The sequence below is a fragment of the Lolium rigidum genome, chromosome 3, assembly GCF_022539505.1.
Source record: "Lolium rigidum isolate FL_2022 chromosome 3, APGP_CSIRO_Lrig_0.1, whole genome shotgun sequence".
Classification (NCBI taxonomy): Eukaryota; Viridiplantae; Streptophyta; class Magnoliopsida; order Poales; family Poaceae; genus Lolium; species Lolium rigidum.
Window position 1 is genome coordinate 235,053,838 of NC_061510.1, and position 5,692 is coordinate 235,059,529.

Genomic DNA, 5,692 nt, shown 5'->3' on the forward strand with positions numbered 1-5,692 from the left:
TATTCCAAGCCGTACCCCAACGAGTACGAGTTGATCCCGCTACCACCCAAATATCGGCTCCCTGATTTCTCCAAGTTTAATGGATCAGATGGTTCCAGCTCCATCGAGCATGTGAGCCGATATTTGGCACAGTCGGGCACGATCTCAGCATCGGATGAGCTGCGTGTGAGGTTCTTCGCACGGTCCCTCACAGGATCGGCTTTCGGATGGTACACATCGCTGCCACCAGACTCAATCCGGACTTGGAAGCAGTTGGAAGAGCAGTTCCACATGCAGTATCACTCAGAGGCTTCCGAGGCTGGCATTGCCGATTTAGCACAAGTACGTCAGAAGCGCGGAGAAACGGTGTCAGAATACATCCAGCGCTTCAGGGCCGTGAGGAACCGATGTTATTCGGCTCGTTTGACCGAAAAGGAGGCAGTCGAGTTGGCGGTGGTGGGTCTCGCATCACCGATCAAGGATATGGCTTCCCAAGCAGACTACCCTTCACTGGCGCACATGGTTCAGAAACTGTCATTATATGAGCAGCGCCACCCAGAGCTGTACTAGGACAAATTCAAGCGTGCAGTAGTCCTGGTTGAAACAGAAGAAGATGAAGGGTCCACGGGAGATCAAGAGGTAGCGATGGCTGAATGGACTCGGGGGCAACCCCCATATCCCGCAAATGGGTTAAGCCACCGAGTCCGCCCGGAGGGTTTGATTTTGACGTAACTAAAACCGAGCAAATTTTTGACCTCTTACTTAAGGAGAAGCGAGCTGAAGTTACCCGAAGGCCTCAAAATCCCCACGGTACGAGAGCTGAACGGAAAGCCATACCGCAAATGGCATAACTCGTTCTCCCATACCACCAACGACTGCAGGGTGTGGCGTCAGCAGATCCAAATGGCGATAGAACAAGGACGTCTAATTTTCAACCAGTACGCCATGAAAGTCGACACTCACCCCTTCCCCGCCGTTAACATGGTGGAGTGCACTTACCCTGGAGGGTGCCAGCCAGGATTCTCGTTCAACATCAACATGGTAGGACCTGGACACCACTCTGGTAAGGGCGGAGACGAGGGCAGCTGCTCTCGTAGCAAGGACACCGAGGAAGCCGTTCCACGCGATCGGCTCCGTCACGATGGCAAGCGCTACATCACAGAGGGAGAAGTAAGGAATGTGAGATATCAGCGACCTCTCTCTGATCACCTCCTCAACAAGTATGTGAGTCAATATGACCAACGCCGACGGCCCAACGACGATGATGAAAGAGATCGTCTGGCTAGGGACGCCAGGAGACATCGTCGGCATGATCGCGACGAGGAGAGATATGAGCGCCACGCCAAGGAAAGGTCAAGAGAGCAAGACGACGAGGATAGGCACTGGGACTGTCCCTTCTTCAGACACTGCTGGGATTCAGGAATGAGCCGATTGCCTACAATCGGCAACTGCCCAGAATGTAGACAGAAGAGGAAGGATGCAGCTAACGTGTCCGTGTTCGAACGTCTAGGGCCTCTCCCGCCTCGGAACAAGCACGCTGAGTCCTCTCGGGTGGAAGATCTCGAGGAATTGGAAGACGATGACAAAGAAGAAGATAAGTACCACCGGCCAAGGTGGTGCCCTGATGGACTCAGCCGTTCCCAAAAGCGTAGGGTTCAGCGACTACGTGGTTTGGAGGAAGCCGAAAGGTTGTACCTGCACACGTTGAGGAAGGCGCGGCCTGATCTGGCCGCTAAAATTCAGCGAACCCTGGACGAAGAAGGTCGGCCACAAAGGAAAGAGTGGCGCCCCAAGCAAAGGAAAGCCGATGATGAAACATCGGCTGGCACAAACATGGTATTCATCCTTCCGACGGAGTTTAGTGCTCCAGGATTAGACGAGGCACCCGTGGCACAACTTGACTACGGCCCACGGCCAGTTATCTTTGAGAAGCCACGAGAAAGAAGCTACAGGCATCTGAAGGCCCTGTACTTGCGAGGTTATATCGATGGGCAGCCTGTCAACAAGATGCTTGTGGACACCGGAGCGGCAGTCAACATTATGCCATACTCCATGCTACGTCGGTTGGGACGCTCTAGCTCGGATCTGATCAAGACCAACGTGACATTGAGCGATTTCAACGGCCAAGCGTCCGACGCACAAGGTGTTCCGAACGTGGATCCGACCGTAGGAAGGAAAACCATCCCTAAGACGTTCTTTATTGTCGATAGCAAGAGCACCTATGCTGTCCTCACCGGGAAGAGATTGGATCCACGCCAATCGTTGCATTCCATCCACGATGCACCAATGCGTTATACAATGGGATGGAGATGAGGTAGAGGTCGTCCATGCGGATGACTCAGCCGAGATTTCAACGGCCGGCATGAACGCTTGGGAGACAAGCAGGCCAAGAGCCACTCTCGTGCATCAATTTGGACGACTGCGAGCGCATCGACGTGACAAAGGATGGGGTTAGGCTGGTCTTATCCACCGGCCTGACCGTATAGCAAGAACAAACTATGGGCAAACGTGGCGAGGCCGATCCTTGGGATCGGCCCCAAAGATCTGTGGAGGAACATTGCAAAACCTTCATTGAGCGATTCAATCAACATGGAAGCCGATTCCAGCAATCGGCCAAAATTATCCTCACCATACGTTCTGCCTGTGCTCAACATCGACCTAATGGGCAGCGGTTTTACGTCGGCTGATGAGAGTCAACATTAATCCTAACGGAGCCGACGTTCGGATACAGTGCCTTGGCTAACTACGCAGCCGATATCCGCAGTTACCTGGCAGATTCGGCTCGGGGGGCACTTAATCAGATGAACATGTGCGATACATGTGCAGTGAAATATTGGGGGCCGATAGAAAATCGGCCAGTAAAAAAAAATTCTCATGGTATACAGCCGATGCACGGGCATCGACTTTAGAGCTAAGAAACAAAGCCGATGCACAGCCATCGACTCTAGTACAAATTACACAAGATCTACCCGCTGCGTGTTCAAGACGCGAATTTTCACCAAGTCGGTCTTCCGTTCAGCTTTGAGGCCTTCTGCTTCCTCGAGGGGGTGAACAATGAGAGCTTCCTCGGCTGCAATGGGCCGATTTTGGTGCCTGAACTTTCTCTTCGAGGACTTCCAACCCTTTGCGCCAGTTCAGCGATGCATCGTCGAAGCGTCGGCTTTGGCATGCAAGGCAGCCTTTTGTTCATTAAGCCGTTGGTGTTTCGTCTACAATATCGGCTTGCAACGGAAGAAAAAGCGATCGAGGAGGGCAAGTTTGGCTGGCTCCGCACGGTGGCTATCTCAGAATTACCTGAGTTCAAAGCCCTTTGTCTGATCTGTGCATCCTCACCGCTATTCTCGCCTGGACTGAGGCTCGGGGGGCAGCTGGCACTGGTAGATGCTCTGTTTTTAGAAGCCGATTGGGGTGTCATCGGCTGATCCTGCATCATAACCTTCTTCGAAAGCGGTGAGCTGTTGCAGAAAAAGACTACTAGAGCGGTGGAAAGGAGCCTGAAAGGGAAGCTGTCATCTGCAGGGTCAGGGCCGTTTCTGTTGCTGCGAAAAGATAGAGCAAGGCGCTACGTTCGGACTGCAAGGGGCGGTTAAGGATTACCTTCAGGCCGGAGACCATGGCGTTGGTATTGGATGATTCCGCCATTGGATGCGCTGTAGAGTTGGGGTGGCGCGGTCGAGATCTGGGATGCGGGTGGCCGTAAGTTGGGACTGCTCAGGCGGCGATTTGGGGATCTGAGTTTGCTTTCTCAGACGGAGGTCGCAGGTTACCGTTTGGAGGGGCAGCTGGGTCGGCCTTACTCGTGTTTTTATGGTAGAGACCGATGCGATGCCATCGGCTCTTTTGGAAGATCGTTTGACTTTGACTATCGGCAAAAAGTTGATTGGAATACTTCTTCATTAATAAAAGGAGGGTTTTTTACAATGAAGAGCCGATTGCTCAAGAAAGGGGGAACAAGAGAAGAGCCAATTGCTTGAGTACTATAGATCCTACTCTACTAATCCTCGCTGCCCTCGTCGTCGGCATCGTAGCTGCCGCCGGCGCTGCTTCCGGAGAACTCCTCGTCGCTGCTACCCCAGCCCTCGGCCGGAGCTTCTTCCTCCTCGTCATCATCATCATCTTCACTGTCCGCCCAAGCGCGGAAGCGCTTCGCCGGCGGGTACCCAGCGGAGGAGGAGGAGTCGTCTTCCTCCTCTTCTTCCTGTTCCTCCTCTTCTTCCTCGTCTTCCTCTTCCTCCTCCTTATCGGAGGAAGTGGGGTTCCCCCAGGATTGGAGGTCATCCTCGCTCTCGCTCTCCAGTTCCCCTTCAATGAGGAACTGGAGGTCGCCCTCCCCATCAGTCAGGGGCAGGTCGCCATCTGATCCGACGAGGGCTTCTGGTGGGCCATCTGACGCGAAGCCGAAGTCCCACTCTGGCTCTGATATCGGCTCGCTCGAGGAAGAGGATTGGAAAGAGAGGCCGGAGGAGACAGAGGAAGAAGAAGACATTGTTACAGGGAAAGAGGGTTTTTTCGGTGCCAATAGCTAGAACAGAGGAGGGGGATGAAGAGGCGAATCGGTCGGCACAGTTAAATAAGGGGGAACCTAGTGGAGATTTAATGCCATTGCAGTTTCCGAGGAAGTGATGCTGAAGCTATCAAATCTTGCAGAGAAGTTGAGAAGGCAAGGCATCATGATGAAGAATACTGCGACGGTTTTGCTCTGCCACGACATGACCCGACGAAGAAAGAGCGGAGTGATTTTGGAATTATCAATTCCAAAACCAGGGGGGCATGTGTTATCACCAGAATTTGACCGAGTCAGAGGTGGGCCGCGATCAAGATGGGCTTGAAGAATATACATGGAGGAAATACGTGAATCGGCCTTATATGCAAAGTTTAGGCTAGTTTGCCCGTGTATCTGTAATATAGTAGGATACGTATCGGTTAGATAGAGTTTGGCTCGTGCCCGGTTGGGATTATTCCCACGATTAGAAAGTCTACGGACTATAAATATGTATCTAGGGTTTATGAAATAAACAACAATCACGTTCACCACAAACCAATCTAGGCGCATCGCCAACTCCCTTGTCTCGAGAGTTTCTTCCGGGTAAGCATCATGTCTGCCTAGATCGCATCTTGCGATCTAGGCGATACACGTTTATTCGCTGTCCATGCGTTGCTCGTATCGAAGCCTTTTTGATGGCGAGCAACGTAGTTATCTTAGATGTGTTAGGGTTAGCATTGTTCATCGTATCATATGCTATCGTCGTGCAACCCTTAGACATCTAGCCGCCCTTACGCCTATCTTAGGTGTAAGGGCGGCACCCGCTTGATCATTATTTAGTAGATCCAATCCGTTATGGTTGCTCCTTGTTCTTCAAGGATTAGTTTAATATCTGCATAGTTAGGCCTTACAAACGGGTTGAAGGATCCAGGTGGCGCGTAGGGTGTAGTTTGCTAGCCCTCGACAGGATGTTCCGGGGATCAACCTCGTGTTGGTTTTTAGGCCTTGTCTAGGGTCGGCTTACGATCACCGTGCGTGGCCGCCAGGCTCAATCACGAGTAGGATGTTCCGATTATGTGGTGAGAACCCTAAATCGTAGTAGGTCGTTTTAGCTTTATCTTGATCAAGCAGGACCACCATATATTCGTACACCCCGTACGGATCATGGGTGGATCGGCTCTTTGAGCCGATCTACAGGACAACCTGAGAGCCGATCGAGGCTCGTATTTA